Below are 17,238 nucleotides of genomic sequence, written 5' to 3'. Positions count from 1 at the left end.
CATCCCTATTTATATACAGACTAGGAAGGATAACAAGATTTTCTACCTCTTCAATTTGTGAACTATTTCTCTATTTTTCTAACAGTTATTCTGTAAAACCTATTTCATGTATATGGGAGGCAAGCCTGGGTGTCTAAAAACACAGGCAGGTGTGTAGCTCTTGGGAATTCACAGGCTTAGATCAGATCATCCATAGCAAGATACATAGGACATCTCATTTAGGCAGTGATTTAACTCATAGATTAGCCTTCCCTTCCTCCTGAGACTCTGGAGAAAAGACTGTTAGAGAAATTTTATAAAGAATAAGCCTGGCCGGGCGCGGTGGCTCAAGCCTGTAATCCCAGCACTTTGGGAGGCCGAGACGGGTGGATCACGAGGTCAGGAGATCGAGACCATCCTGGCTAACACAGTGAAACCCCGTCTCTACTAAAAATATATATATAAAAAAAAACTAGCCGGGCGAGGTGGCGGGCGCCTGTAGTCCCAGCTACTCGGGAGGCTGAGGCAGGAGAATGGCGTGAACCCGGGAGGCAGAGCTTGCAGTGAGCTGAGATCCGGCCACTGCACTTCAGCCTGGGTGACAGAGCGACGATAAAAAAAAAAAAAAAAAAAAAAAAAAAAAACAATAAGCCCATAGAGCAAGGAACAGGAGTTGGTTATCCAAAAACCTGTGCTCTCAGTAAGCTTTTGGAAGACAGAAAGCACATGAAAGTGAAGAGGCAACTAAAACCAAGGGGGGAAGTTATGGCCCTAGTATAGATGATTGCATCTCATCAGAAAAGATGGAAGCCAGAGAGAGTGAGATGACTATTTCTTCAATTTTGAAAGAAAGCGATGGTCAGTCAATAATTCTATAACCAGTTAAACTCTCCTTCAAAAATGAAGGAGAGCCGGGTGCAGTGGCTTATACCTGTAATCCCAGCACTTTGGGAGGGTGAGACAGGTGGATCACCTGAGGTCCGGAATTCGAGACCAGCATGACCGATATGGTGACACCCCGTCACTACTAAAAATCCAAAAAAATTAGCCAGGTGTGGCGGCACATGCCTGTAGTCCCAGCTACTTGGGAGGCTGAGGCAGGAGAATTGCTTGAACCTGGGAGGTGGAGGTTGCAGTGAGTTGAGATCATGCCATTGCACTCCAGCCTGGGCGACAAGAGAGAAAATCTGCCCCTTCCCCCAAAAAGGAGAAATTAAAACATCTCGAGATCAAAACAAAACAAAACCTGAGAGAATTTGTTGCTAGCAGACCTGCCCTAGAAGAAATAGTAAAGGGAATCTCTCAGGCTGAAATGAAAAAAACCAGTACATTGTGACTCTCAGATCCAAAGAGATAAAGAACACCAACAAAGATAACTAAATAGATATTATAAAAATACATATATGTAGCTTTCTTCTTGACCTGTTTTAAAAGATACCTGCATAAAGCAATAATTATAAAAATGAGTCAATGAGCTTATAATATATAAAGATGTAATTTGTATTTTATGACAATGGTACAAAAGAGGTAGAAGTGAATGAAAACACACTAAAGGAAAAGTTTTTGCATACTATTGAAATTAAGTATCAATCTGAAATAGACTGTTTTAAATTAAGATGCCAATTGTAATCCCCAGAGGAAACACTAAAAACATAACTCAAAAAATACAGAAAAGAAACAAGGGATTTGAAAAGGCATAATAAAAAATACCTAAGATAAAAGAAGGCAGGAATTGGGAAATAAAGGAACACAAAAGACATAAGCTATAAAAAAAAGTAGGCAAATAAATCCTAATTTATCAGTAATTACATTAAATGAAAATGGATTATACATCCCAATCAAAAAGCAGAGCCTGGCAGAATGGATTAAAAAAATGATCCAACTATATGTTATTGACAAGAGACACATTTTAGATTTAAAGACAGGAATAGACTCAAAGTAAAAAGATGGAAATAGATATACCATGCAAGAAGTAATCAAAATTGTGCTGATATTGCAATATTAATATCACACAAAATACTGTTTAAGACAAAAATTGTTTTGAGACAACAGGACACTTTATCATGCTGACAGTCAATTAATAAGGAAGATATAATAATTACAAACATTGTGTACCTAAGAACAGAGTTCCAAAAGACATAAAATAAAAACTTACAAAATTGATGGGAGAAATAGACAATTCAACAATAGTTGGAGACTTCAATACCCTATTTTCAATAATGGATGGAAAAACAAAACAGAAGATCAACAAGAAAACAGAAGAACACAATGAATTATATAATCCTAAGTGATGCTATGGAGACAAAAGTAATTCCATCTTGGATGCTAGTCCACCATGTTGACTTCTGACTCGCCCCAGTCCTGTAAATGCCTCCTAATTCCCACTTTATTTACTATCCCTAGTGTAAGAACATCTACTCCTGCTTTTAGATCAAAGCGACCTTGATACTATCACATAAATTATAGGCTATAATGCATTTAGCATTCTTGACTATTCTGGAGGGTTGCCTTTGTTTTGCTAGAGTATGCATACCCTTTCCCTATGGTATATAAGCCTTGGGTCTGGGGAGTAACAGTACAGATATCCACCTGTCTTGTGGCCACCAAAGACCACACTTCTGTAAGTTCCCTCAATAAATCCACCAATACCAACAAACTGGATCTGTCTGCCTCCTTCTCTGGTTTCTCAGCTCTTTCAGCATTTGGGGATCATTTTGCATAATTACTCCTTTTGCAGAACAGACATCTAAAGAAAATTCCAGACCCAACGACAGCAGAATATACACTCAGTGCACATGGAACACTCTCCAAGGTAGACCATATGCCCATATGCCAGGCCATAAAACAAGCCTCAATACATTAAAAAAGAATGAAATCACAACATATGCTCTCTGATCATAATGAAATTAAATTAAAATTCAACAACATAGAGAAAATGTGGAAAAGTCATAAATATATACCAGTTAAACAATATTTAAACACATCTTTAAATAACTAATGGGTGAAGGTCAAAGAAAAACATACAGTGGAAAATATAAAATATTTTGAGTTGCCTGAAAACAAACATGCACAATACCAAAACTTAGGGAATGAAGTTATGGCAGTACACAGAGGGAAATTTATAGCTACAAGTGCATACTAGAAAAGAAGAAAGATCTCAATCAATAACCCAACCTTCCACCTTAAGTAACTGGAAAAAGAAGAGCAAAATAAACCCTCAAACAAGCAAAAGGTAGGAGGTATGCTTGAATGTATACCCCAAAGTTCCTGTGTTGGAAACTTAATCTCTAATGCAACAGTACTGAGAGACGGGACCTTTAATAGGTCTCTAAGAGGACCTTTACGAGGCTCTGCCCTCGTAAATGGATTAGTGCTGTTATCAGAAGAGTGAGTTCCTAATAAAAGGATGAGTTCCACCCCTTTCTTTTCTAATACACATGCTTTTATGCCCTTCTGCCTTCTGCCATTGGTGATGCAGCAAGAATGCCCTCATCACATATGGGCCTCTTAACCTTGAACTTCTCAGCCTCCAGAAATGTAAAACATAAGACTTTTCGTTAGAAATTTCCTAGTGCATGGTATTGTTATTGCAACACAACACAGACTAAGAAAGTGGGAAATAAAAAAGATTAAGGTGGCAATAAATAAAATAGTAAAATGTAAAACAATAGAGAACAGCAATGAAACCAAAAGTTGTTTCTTTGAAAAGAGAAACAAAATGGACAACTTTTTAGTTAGACTGACCAATGAAGAGAGAAGACTCAAATTACTAAATCAGAAATGAAAAAGGGAATGTTATAACCAAATACAGTAATGAAAAGAATTATAAGAAAATACTGTGACGAAAAGTATGCAGATAAACAGGTAATGAAGGTAAAATAAATTCCTGTAAAGGTACAAAATATCAAAAAATGCCTCAAGAAGAAATAGAAAATCTGAATAAATCCCTAACAAGTAAAGAAATTGAGCTACTATTTCAAAACCTTTCCACAAAGAAAAGCCAGGCTTCACTGATGAGTTCCATCAAACATTTAGAAAAGAATTAACACCAATCCTTCTCAAACTCTTTCAAAAAAAGAGGAGGAGCAAACATGTTAGAATGCAATCAGTGAGCACAGTATTACACTGATACCAAAATGAGAAAAAGACATCACAAGAAAACCAAAGACCAATATATATATGAATATAGACGCAAATATCCTAAAAAAAAAATTAGCAAACTGAATTCAACAACATAAAAAAAGAATATTCACCATGACCAACTTGTATTTATTTCAGGAATGCAAGGTTGGTTTAACATTCAAAAATCAATTAATGTAATACCTCATATTAATAGAATAAATGTCAAAAACCACATGACCATCTCAACAGAGAAAAAGCATCTGCGAAAATCTGTCTTCTCAGGATAAAAATACTCAGTAAACTAAGTTTATAAACAAATTTCCTCAGCCTGATAAAAAGGATCTTTGAAAAACCCACAATTAACATCACACCTGATGGTGAAAAACTTAGGGCTTCCTGCCTAAGATCAGAAATAAGAATATATGCTCTCATTAGCATTATTCAACACTGTAATGGAGGTTCCAGCCAGTGTAATAATGTAAGAAAATGAAATAAAATGTTTCCATATTGAAAAGAAAGAAGTAAAACTATTTTTGCAAATGAAGTGAATCTGTATATAGAAAATTCTAAGGAATCCACTTAAAAAACTATTAGAACTAATAAGTTCAGGAAGGTGACAGAATACAAGATTGATATATAAAAACAATAATACTTCTATGAATTTAAACTAAATTTTGACTGTATTTCTGTAAGTTCTGTAAGAAAAAGATGTCTTTTTCAAGTTGAGGCAGTTCTATTTTATTCTTTCATTTTCTGAGAGTTTTTAAAAAATAATGAATGGGTGTCAAGGTATGCCAATTTTTTTTTCAGCACCAATTGATAAAATCCTGTAACTTTTTTCTTTAGCTTATGATGGTGATTATACTGCCTAAACTTCAAATACTGGACCAGTTTTGCATTCCCTCTCAACAAGGCTCAAGGTGTGGCTCACAAATTTTGATAGGTTGGGTTTTCATTCAAAGTATTGTTTTTCCCTCTGCAGACGCATATGTCCACTCTTACTACTTTTTTTTTTTTTTTTGAGACGGAATCTCGCTCTGTTGCCCCGGCTGGAGTGCAATGGCTGGATCTCAGCTTACTGCAAGCTCCGCCTCCTGGGTTTATGCCATTCTCCTCCCTCAGCCTCCCGAGTAGCCGGGACAACAGGCGCCTGCCGCCTTGCCCAGCTAGTTTTTTGTATTTTTTAGTAGAGACGGGGTTTCACTGTGTTAGCCAGGATGGTCTCGATCTCCTGACCTCGTGATCCACCCGTATCAGCCTCCCAAAGTGCTGGGATTACAGGCTTGAGCCACCGCGCGCCTGGCCCACTCTTACTACTTGTGTTCAACATAGTATTAAGTTCTAGCCAGAGCAATAATGCAAGAAAAATAAATCTAAGGCTTCCATATTGAAAACAAAGATGTAAAATTATGTTTACCCAGAGATGTCATGCTCAACTATGCAGAACATCCAGTGAAATCTGCAAAAAATCTACTAAAATAGTAAGCTAATTTAGCAAGGTTGTGGTAAATATGATCAATATATAAAAATTAATCACTTTATGTAATAGAGATGAATGATGCAACTGAAATTTAAAACACATTTGCAACATCAAAAAGTATGAAATATTTAGGCATACATCTGACAAAAGATATGAAAGGCTTGTACACTGAAAACTATAAAATACTACTAAGAAAAATTGAAGAGGACCTAAATAAATAGCAAGATCTACTGTGTTCACAGTTCAGAAGACTACATGTTAAGACATCAGTTCTCTCCATCATAATTTGTAGATCACAATCCCACCAAAAATCCCATAAGGTTTTTTGTAGAAACGGACAAGCCAATTCTAAAACTTATATGGGCCAGGAGTGGTGGCTCACACCTGTAATCCAAGAGCTTTGGGAGGCCAAGGTAGAAGGATTGCTTGAGGCCAGGAGTCCAAGACAAGCTTGGCCAACATAGTGAGAGCCCCATCGTTACAAAAAATACAAATAAAAATTAGTAGGGTGTGGTGGTGTGTGCCTGTACTCCCAGCTACTTGGGAGGCTGAGGCGGGAAGACTTCTTGAGCCCAGGAGTTTGAAGCTGAAGTGAGTTATGACTGCACCACTGCACTCTGCCTGTGCAACACAGCAAGACTCCACCTCACGAAAAAATACAAATAAAAATTAGCAGATTGTGGTGGTGTGCACCTGTGGTCCAGGTACTTGGGAGGCTAAGCCAGGAGGCTGACGTTTGTGTCCAGGAGTTCGAAGATGCAGTGAGTTATGATTCTGCCACTGCACTCCAGCCTGGGCAACAGAGTGAGACCATGTCTCTATGAAAAATAAAAAATAAAGTAAAACTTATATGGAAGTGCAAAGGAGCTACATTAGCCAAAAGAACTTTGAAAAAGAAGAAAAAGTTGTCAGAACACCACCACCTGATTTCAAGCTACAATAATAAAACTAGTGAGGTAGCAGCTTAAAAACAGAGTAAAGGAACAACAGAATGAAAAACAATATACCTACATCTACTGGACAAATAATTTTTGACAAAAATGTAAAGATAATGAGGTAGACAAAGTATGGTCTTTCCAACAAAGGGTGCTGGAACAACTGAAAATCCATATGGCAAAAACATGAGCCTCAATCTCTTATATCACATATAAAAATTAACTCAAAATTGATCATACATCCAGTTGCAAGAACTAAAAATATTAACTTCATTAATTCAAGGCAAAAACTAAAGGAGAAATAGACAAACCCACTATATATTTGTATTTATAGTTGAGGCTTCAACATCCTTCTCTCAGTAACTGATTAAGCAGGCAGAAAAATCAGTAAGGATAGAGATGACTTGAACAGCACTATCAACTAAGTTGATCTAATTTATATATATAGAACATTCTATCCAACAACAGAAGAGCACATGGAACAGTCACCAAGATAGAACACAATCTGGGACATAAAACACACCTGAACAAATGTAGAAGAAGAGAAATAATACAAAGTATATTTTTAGACCACACCAGAATTAAACTGAAATCAATAGCTGAAAGACAGTTGGGTAATTGGAAATATTTGAAAAATACCCAACACACTTCTAATTCTAAATAACACATAGGTTAAGAAGTCTCAAGAGAAATTTAAAAATATTTTGAACTAAGTAAAAGTTAAAGTGTATACATATATATCTTGCACAACAGTGTGAATGTACTTAATAGCACTGAAATGTACACTTAAAATGGTTAAGATGATAAATTTTGTTATATGTATTTTACAATCAAAGTAATTTTTAAAAACACAACATCAAAATTTATGGGATGCTGCTAAAGTAATGTTTAGAGAGAAACTTATAGCAGTAAAAGTGTATTTTAGAAAAGAAGAAAGACCTAAAATCAATAACCTATGCTTCCTCCTTGGGAAACTAAGGAAAACTAATTTAAAACTAAAGCAAGAAGAAAGAAAATGACAGACCACTAACCAAGAAAAAAAAAAAAAAAAAAAAAAGGGTGAAGACACAAATTGCCAGTATCAAGAATAAAAGAGAGGTTAGCACTATTAATCCCATGCACAGCAAAAAGATAATAAAGGAATACTATGAGTAAATCTGTGCCAATAAATGTGATTATTTATATAAAATGGACCAATTCCTTCAAGTGCACAAACTACAAAAACTCCCTCAAGGGGATATAGATAATGAATAGTCCTACATCTGAAAAAGTCATAAAATTAGTAGTGAAATTAGAAAAGAAACTTCCCCAAAAAGGAAAATAACAGACTCAGATGGTTTCACTGGTGAATTCTACCAAACATTTAAGGAAGAAATAATACCAATTCTATCATCTCTCCCAGAAAGTAGAAGAGTAGGGATCACCTCCCAATTCATTCTGTAAGGCTAGCATTAACCTAATACCAAAACTAGGTAAAGAATTTCCTCAACCTAATAGAGACTATATTTAAAAAGTCACAGTTAATATCATACTTAACAGTGAGAGACTTGATGTTTCCCCCTTAAATCAGGAACAAGGCAAGACGTGCTCTCTCACCACTTCTATTCAACTTCATATTAAAAGTCCTAGCTAAGTGTAATAAGAAAAAGAGAGAAAGGTATACAGATTGGAAAGAAAGAAAGCTCTCTTTATTCACAGACAACATAATTGTCTTTCATGGTTGTCTATGGATGCAGAAAACCCCAAAGACTCTACTGAATAACTTCTGCATAGGTAAGTTTCACAAGGTTGCAAGATACAAAGTCATCCTCAGTAAACTGACTCAGGGCACGTGTTCTCACTTGTAAGTGGGAGCTGAACGATGAGAAAACATGGACACATAGAGGGGAACAACATATACTGGGACCTGTAGGGGGTCGGGGGAGGAAGAGCATCAGGGAGAACAGCTAATGCTGGGCTTAATACCTGGGTGATGGGTTGATCTGTGCAGCAAACTACCATAGCACGCATTTACCTATGTAAAAAACTTGCACATCCTGCACATAACCCTGGAACTTAAAGTAAATCTAAATAAATGAAGAAATACTTTGTGTTCTTGATTGAAAGATAACATAGTAAAGATGCTAATTCTCTCCAAGTTGATCTATAGGTGTAATAAAATTCATATTGAAATCCCAGCCAGGTATTTTGTAGACATAAACAAGCTTCTTCTAAAATTTATATAAAAAGGGAAAGGTGCTAGAATAGCCAATTCCATTCAGGAAAAGAAGAACACAGTTGCAGGATTTACATGACTTGATTTCAAGACTTAATATAAAGCTACAACAATAAATATGGAGGGGCAAAATATTAGACACCTCAATTAATGGAACAGAATAGAGAGATTGGAAATAGACGCAGAAAAATATAGTCGACTAATTTTTGAAAAAGGTGCAAAGACAATCCAATGGAGAAAGAAAAGTTTTTTCAACAAATGATGTAAGACATCTGGATGTTTATATGAAGTGATTTCAACCTCACTCACACCTTACATAAAAATTAACTCAAAATGTATCTTGGACCTAAATGTAAATGCAGAAACTATTAAACTTCTAGAAGAAAAATAGGAGAAAAGCTACATGATCTTTGGTTTGCTGATGAGTTTTTATTTTTTTGAGACAGGGTCTCACTCCGTCACCCAAGCTGCTGTGCAGTGGTGCGATCACGGCTCACTGCAGCCTTGACCTCGTGGGCTGAGGTGTTTTTCCCACCCCAGCCTCCTGAGCAGCTGGGACTACAGGTGCCATCACCACATCCAGCTAATTTATTGTATTTTTTGTAGAGATGGGGGGAGTCATTTTCAGAGATTTAGGTGTGGAGCAAAGAGGAAGAGTATACCCTATTTTATTCCCTTTATACATCTCTGTATTGTTCGAAATGTATAATTATTTTAAAATTATAAATAAAACTTTGATACTATATTTTAAATTTTCTACTAAAAAACATGGGCACAGGATCTGAACAGATACCTTGCTGAAAACATATAGATGGCAAATAAGTATGTGAAAAGATGCTCAGTATAGGGGATGTGCAAACTAAAACCATAGTACGTACCATTACACATCTAACTAGCAATATCAAAGTACTGGCAAGGATGGATAGTAACAGGAACTTTCCTTTATGAATCACAAATGAAGGACATTTGCAGTTCATGGGAGGAGGTCAAAATACCAACATTAACAGGAGTTAGGAAGAAGCTGATTCCAGCACCCATGGATGATTTGGAGAGGTTCAAGACTTCAGTGGAGGAAGTATCTGTACATGTACTGTAAACAGCAAGAGAAGTAGAATTAGAAGTCGAACTGAAAATATGACTAAATTGCTGCAATTTCATGATAAAACTTAAATGAATGAGGGACTACTTTTTACGGATGAGTAAAGAAAGTGGTTTCTTGATAGAGAATCTACATCTAGTGAAGATGCTGCACTCTGATGAACTGAAAACAAAGGATTTAGAATATTCCTTGAACTTAGTTGATAAAGCAGTGGCAGGGTTTAAGAGGACTGACTCCAGTTTTGAAAGAAGTTCCACTGTGGGCAAAGTGCTATCAAACAGCATTACATGCTACAGAAAAATCTTTCATGAAAGAAGAGTCAACTGATGCAGTAAACGTCATTGTTATTTTAAGAAACGGTCACAGCCAACCCAGCTTTCAGCAGAAGTCTATCCTGATCAGTCAGCAGCCATCACCACTGAGGCAAGACCCTAAACCAAAAAAGATTACGACTCACTGGAGGCTCAGTTGATCCTTAGTATTTTTTGGCAATATTTTAAAATTAACATATATACATTTTTTACACCTAATGCTACTGCACACTTAATAAATTACAGTCTAGTGAAAACATAACTATTATAGGCACTGGGGAGCCAGAAAATTTGTGTGACTTGCCTCATTGTGATATTCACTTTATTGTGGTGGTCTGGAACCAACCAGCAGTATTTCTGAGGCATGCTTGTATAATAAATGCATGACATGACATAATCTCACTGAAGGGGATGGGGAGGATGGAGTGTAAGAAACTTTGGAAATGAATGGAAACTGTAAGAGAAACCAACAACAACAAAAAGCCTTGTACATAAGCACCATTCTATAATTGGTTTTTATGGAAGTATGGGTTAACAGTTCTGATACTGCTGTACCTGTATACTGGAACTGAAAAAATAAGTAAAAGCATGGTGAATGGTAGGAGCCAGATTTCTCACTATGGACTGGGAGGTTATGGATAAATAAGGAGGAAAGGTTAGAATAAACTGTGTAGTTCTCAGTTAGATTCTAAGACATCAGGGTGAAATTCTCTTTGGCTTAATATAGACACTGATAAGTAAAAATAGAAATAAAAATGTGTATGCATACACAAGTTAATATACATACATATAGTTCCTACCTATGGTCACTGACAACGGCCTAAAAGCAATGGCACTCCAAGAGTGATGAGCATATCAGAGCAAATCTGGTTTCTAATACTATTTTCCAATAAAAGGAACCAGGGATCCTTGGTTGAAATGATTAATTTTAGGGCTAGAGCAGGGAATATACAAGATGAGTCTGGAGCATCACGTAGTGCCAGAAAAGTAGGGAAGTACTCAAAACACAGGGATGGATGAGAATGCCAAAAAGATGCAGAAGCAACTGAAAGAGCTCCCAATGGCAAAAGTAGAAACAATTTGAGTAACAAAATAAACAATGTAGTATTAAGTTAAAACTGGCTGGCAACAGAAGACCTAGAATTTAATAAAGACAGTTCAGTTCTATCTACATCTTTACAAATTTGAGGGATTTTTAAGTTGGTTTGTCTACATAGGAGGTCTACCACGGATCCAAGTAATAATCACTTAGAAAACAGAATTTAGAAGGTGTAGGCTAAAAGTACAATTATTCTACAATCTCTTTATAAGAATTTAAGCTATTAGGCCGGGTGCGGCGGCTCATGCCTGTAATCCCAGCACTTTGGGAGGCCGAGGCGGGTGGATCACGAGGTCAGGAGATTAAGACTATCCTGGCTAACATGTTGAAATCCCATCTCTACTAAAAATACAAAAAATCAGCCAGGTGTGGTGGCAGGCGCCTGTAATCCCAGTTACTTGGGAGGCTGGGGCAGGAGAATGGCACGAGCACAGAAGGTGGAGCTTGCAGTGAGCCGAGATCGCACCACTGCACTCCAGCCTGGGTGACACAGCAAGACTCCATCTCAAAAAAAAAAAAAAAAAAAAAAAAAGAATTTAAGCTATTAAGGGCATTCACACTTTAAAAATCCACAAGCAATTAGCAGGACTCTGTTTTCCCTGTTTTGAACTATCTAAACAGCAGCATCACATGGAACAGAAGAAAATGATCTAACGACAATACTTTCCCCATGTGCACTAGGCAACAAATGCAACTAATTACAGAGAGAAGAAAACCTCCTCTGTGGTCCTTGCTTATTATCTCTGTTTCCAAAGAGCTTTTGCTCAAAGGAAAGAAAACACTGAACTAGAGTCAGTTGATTTGTACATGATAAGGCTGATTATGTTGGAGGCATGACAGAACTTTTGCAAAATAGGCATATAGAATGAAGGAAGATGTAGAGATCAGTCAGCACGGGGGCTGAAAATACTAACTCAACTATGAGGGAGAAAGAAAGAGATAGCCATCTAATAACAATGTTCAATGGACATGGTGAAGGAGACCTTATTCAGGTAGACCACTGATATAAAGTATCAGAAACATAAGAAGTGTTCAAGAAATAATAGTAATGATGACAGTGAATATTATAAATTACCCAAGTCAGGATGGTCAGCACCTAGGAGTCTTCAGGTAAAAGGAGTTAGAAAAGATATGTGTTGGCATTAGCTGCAGAACATTATCTTGGCCATGGAATAAAAATCAACTTTTTAATGGTAAAAATGGTAAAAAGTTTTATAGTTTAAAGGAAGTAAAATACAAAATTGTGTACAAGTATGTAAAAATAAATATACACAAACTGAAGCAGATTGACCAAAATACTAATGAAGGGAATATGGCTGACTTTTTTCCTTTATGTTATTTATTCTATTATTATTATTTTGTTATTGTTACTACTCAAATGACTAAAATAAACTTTAAAAATTAGTTTTTACTAATACCTTTCACTGAAGACACATTTCAAAATCTTAATTGAGACTTAAGAGTTTAAGATAATTTCCTAATATTTTTTCACAAATTTAAACTCAGTGAGGAACGTATTTTTTCACCATGTTAAATTCATTGACATTATTCAGTTTTACTGTTTAAGCATTTATTAAAATCTGTAATTACTTTATTTGCTTACTATCTTTTTGTTATATAATTTCTTTTAGGTTAGGGACCTTGTCTGTCTTCTTTATAGTTATATTGTCTACACGTACCATACTGCCTGGCACATAATAAGTGTTAATAAATATCTGCTGAATTAACAAATGGATGATTTTGGTCATAGAGAGCAAAACCTGGTAAGAAACTAGATAGTCAATTTGCCCTTAGTTTTCTCAGCATAGTTTTTTAAAAAGATGGCCTGCTATATTTTTATGAAATTTTAAATGTCTCACATATAGTTAAGTGCTCCAGAAAATGCATCTTTTTGGAAATGAAAATGATCTTAAATATTACAGCAGGATAGGAACTCATAAGTTTGCTCTGAAGAGAGTGAGAGAGGAAAAAAACTAATATTAACAGAATATAGCTGTGCTTAGCACTCTACTAGGGCTTTACACATGCTGTCTCATATAAATGTCACAACCCTGGAGGCACTGTCCCCATTTTAAAGATTAGTAAAGTGAGAATCAGAGAGGAAGAACTGAGAATCGGAGAGGATGTCACCGGCCCAAAGTCATATAACTAGAAAGTACTAGAATTGGGATTAGAACACCAGTTCTTCCTTAAACCCACTTTATTTCCTGTATCCCATGTTGCCACCACAGAAACCAGAAAAATGAAATACAACTTTTTCGGTAACACCACATTAGGTACACGAAACGATCCAGATAATAACTGCAAAGAAATATTTTGATTACTCAACTTACATCATTTTTAGAAAAAGAAATATATAAGTAAATTACATAAAACATGATTCTGAAGAAACATTTCAATGTATACATTTTCACATCCTCTATACTGCTTAATTTAGAACAAAGAAAATGTTTGGACTTTGAGGCAGTTGTTGGTTTTGAAAAAGGACGTCCAGGCTGGGGACGGTGGCTCACAGTTGTAATCCCAGCACTTCAGGAGTCCGAGGCGGGAGATTACTTGAGCCCAGGAGTTCAAGACCAGCTTGGGGAACATGGCGAAACCCCATGTCTATAAAAAACACAAAAAAGTAGCTGGGCGTGGTGGCACACAGCAGTAATCCCACCTACTTGAGAAGCCGAGGTGGGAGGATTGCTTGAGCCTGGCAGGTTGAGGATGCAGTGAGCTGAGATTGCACCACTGCACTCCAGCCTGGGCACCAGAGCGAGACCCTGTTTCAAACTTAAAATAAACAAATAAATAAATACAAAGAGAGAGAGAGACAAAGAAAAAGGATGTGCTTCTCGGGAAGGGGAACATCACACACGGGGGCCTGTCGTGGCATGGGGGGACGGGGAGGGATACCATTAGGAGATATACCTAATGTAAATGACGAGTCAATGGGTACGGCACACCGATATGGCACATGTATACATATGTAACATACCTTCAGGTTGTGCACATGTACCCTAGAACTTAAAGTATAATTAAAAAAAAAAAAAAANAAAAAAAAAAAAAAGAAAAAAGAAAAAGGATGTGCTTTTAAGAGCATTGTGAGGTCGGGTGTGGTGGTTTGTACCTGTAATCCCAGCACTACAGGAGGTCAAGGATTAATTTAAGCCCAGGAGTATGAGACCAGACTGGGTGACAGAGTGAGACCCTGTCTTAAAATAAATAAATAATAAAAGTTTAATAGTAACTTTCAAATAAATGCCTTGAACCTAGTTTTCAAGGAGGATCAGAATAGCACAGAAGGAAGCTCCTATTTACAAAAGCACAGCAAAACTGTCAGGACTGTCTCAAAATGAAAGCTGTTCCACAGCATAGGGTGCTGTCTCCTAAACCTTGGTTTTCTCCAACAAAAGATTTCCTTCCAAAGCTTGAATGGTCACTTGTCTGCAAAAGGAGACGGAATCTCTGTTTGGGAGGAGAAATTTGAGCCCCTTGGGTACAACCCCACGAAGCCTTTGGGGTTGGGTGGGAAATTAGACTAGAACAATCGTTCTTAAAATGGTCCCTGGGTCACTAATACGGGAATCATCCTAGAAGGGTGTGAAAATGCAGATCCTCCAGTCCTGTCCCTGATACTGAATCCTCATTTCTGGAGTGGGAGCTGAGATTTTTGCACTTTTAAAAAGCCACAAGGTGGAATTCTTGTGCACTAAGAGGTTTAGACACAACTGGACAAGCTGGGAACCAACAGGATGAGTGGGTGGTTTTGGAGCCATATAGACTTGGATTTAAATCCCAGTTCTTCCATTTAATATTAATAGTTCTGACTGTGGCAAGTCACCCAAACGCTCTGAGCTTGTTTTCCCACACAGTAAATGAAATGACACTTTGTTGTGGAGATCAAATAAAACTGTGTGGGCATATGTATGTGTGTATACATGTATGTACCTTTTTGTGTGTGTTAACAGTGCCTGGCAAGGAACTTTTATAAGATGACGTCTCGGAGTTTTCCAGCTCTCAGTCTATGAATGCTAGTATACTTTAATCCTTCCACATACACAACTATCGCAGGATCATCTGCTTATCCACCTCCCTAAAGCAGTGTTTCTCAACCTTTTCTTGATTTCCCCCCTCTCCTCCCAGGAGACGTTTTAGACATTTTATTTCCGAATCTGCCAACCCCATACAATTTCAATGCCATAGGTATAATGTATATCTGCTTGTTTTGAGGCTCTTTGGAAGGCCACAAAGAACGGTAATATCTACCGTCTTTTTGCCCCCCTAAGAACATAAGCAATATCAGCCATATTGAGAATGCATGTCCGAGAGAGAAGTGACTTGGTCAAGGCCACGTGACTAATTTAGTGGCAGAATTAGATTTAAATTAGAGGGCACAAACTGGCAGACTAGAACCAGCTTATAAATGTCTTTTGTTTGGCTTCCAGTGTTTCTCTCTTTCTTTTTTTAATTGATTGCCAACATTTACAAATTAAGAGATTTCACATAAAAATCCCGACATTCAACTTTCTCATGAAAAATCTGAGATCGCTCTGAGTGGCAGTTGAGAGGCGCTCGCCATCCCAGAACGTGGGGGTTCTCCCAGCATCTCCCAGCCTGGTCCCTGCAGACATCTGAATGTGAGATCCTCAAATCCAAGACCTTTACACTTTAGTTTCAAGCTCACGACCCTCAATGATTTGCCTCCAACCACGCATCACTTAATAACTAGACGTTTAAAAAAACAAAACTGAAACAGCCATACTGAGTGTGCGGCTAAACTAGCTGCAAATTCCGAACCTTTTCCCGCTCGGGATTCCAAGCCCTCGGCGCCGGCTGGGGTCAGCAGGACGCGCCGTCCGTGTCGCACGTCGTCTGCGGCCGGCGGACCAGGGCGCGGCCGGCCCGGAGACGCTGCCCCGCGGAGGGTCTGTGGGTAGCGGGCTCTAGGGCAGCCTCTGCGCACCCTCACGGCGCGGCACCGATCCCCGCTGCTCCCGACGCGCCCAGGAGGCAGAGGGGTCCCGGCCCCGCCCGCCGGACAGCGTCCTCCGGCGAGCGCCTAGGGTGCTCCCCGCGACGGGGCGCCCCTGCTGAGGCCGCGTCCCCTGCGCTGCCCTCAGCGCGCCCGCTCGCCAGCCAATGTCAGCCGCCACACGCCGCACGTGACGTGTGCCGGCCAATGGCGGCCTGAAGCGGACCGTGACGAGAGCGGCGGCTCTGGGCTTTTTCGAACAGGCGCGGGCGGTGAGGGAACCGTGAGGGAGGCTGAGGGGATGGTGCGGGTGCGGAAAGGGGACCCTGGGTAAGCGAACGGCGCGAGGACGGCTAGGGGACGGCGCGGGCCAAGAAGGACGGCGGCGGAGCTGGCTCCTCGCGCTTCCCGGCCGCTGGGTCGAGACGAGTGAAGGAGGAAGAGCCAGGAGAGCCCTGGAGCAGCGCGGACTGAACCAGACGTCTGGCCGCCTCTCTCCCGGCCTGCTTCCTGTGTTGTTCCCCCTGCTTCTCCTGGTTCTGGCGGCCCAACTCTTACGGCATCGCGGCCCCAGGTGATTCAGAGAAATCCGAGGAGCAGAATCTGGGTGAGGGCAAGGCCCAGCAGTTTACAGAGTGGCTGACGGGGTTTGCCTGCGTGTAACAGAAACCCCCCAGATTCCAGTATCCTAAACCCACGAGGGGGTTTTCCCCTCTGTCATAGAAGAAAGTGGGAGGAAGGCACCCAAACTCGTTCGGCTCTGTCATCCGCACAGCCTCGCTTCCGTCCACAAATTTGCCTTATGGGCCAAAATAGTAGTTGGAGCTCCAGCCATCACATCCTTATTTTAGAAAGAGCCTTTCTGGAAGCCCCACACAAAACCTTCTAACTACATCTTACAGACTCGAATGTAGCATCATGACCTCGCAGAGCTGGGAACTATAATCTTAACTTGGCACATTGATGGCCTTAAAAATCTTCTTTCCAAAATGAAGGGAGGAATGAATTTAATTAAGCAACTGCAATCTCTGCTGCATC

General features: G+C 38.9%; 1 protein-coding gene across 2 annotated transcripts in view; it reads right to left on the bottom strand.

The window, feature by feature from the left end:
* The window catches only part of PTPDC1 (protein tyrosine phosphatase domain containing 1), an 83,821-nt gene extending 67,260 nt beyond the window's left edge, over positions 1 to 16,561 (bottom strand). For both annotated transcript variants that reach the window (XM_025360715.1, XM_025360716.1), the window contains exon 1: positions 16,026 to 16,561. The gene's annotated coding sequence lies outside the window, so the exon portion shown is untranslated. The remainder of the gene's footprint in view (positions 1 to 16,025) is intronic.
* Positions 16,562 to 17,238: the final 677 nt, after the last annotated feature.

The sequence above is a fragment of the Theropithecus gelada genome, chromosome 15 (genome assembly GCF_003255815.1).
Source record: "Theropithecus gelada isolate Dixy chromosome 15, Tgel_1.0, whole genome shotgun sequence".
Lineage (NCBI taxonomy): Eukaryota > Metazoa > Chordata > Mammalia > Primates > Cercopithecidae > Theropithecus > Theropithecus gelada.
This window is presented reverse-complemented; position numbering and strand designations above follow the sequence as displayed.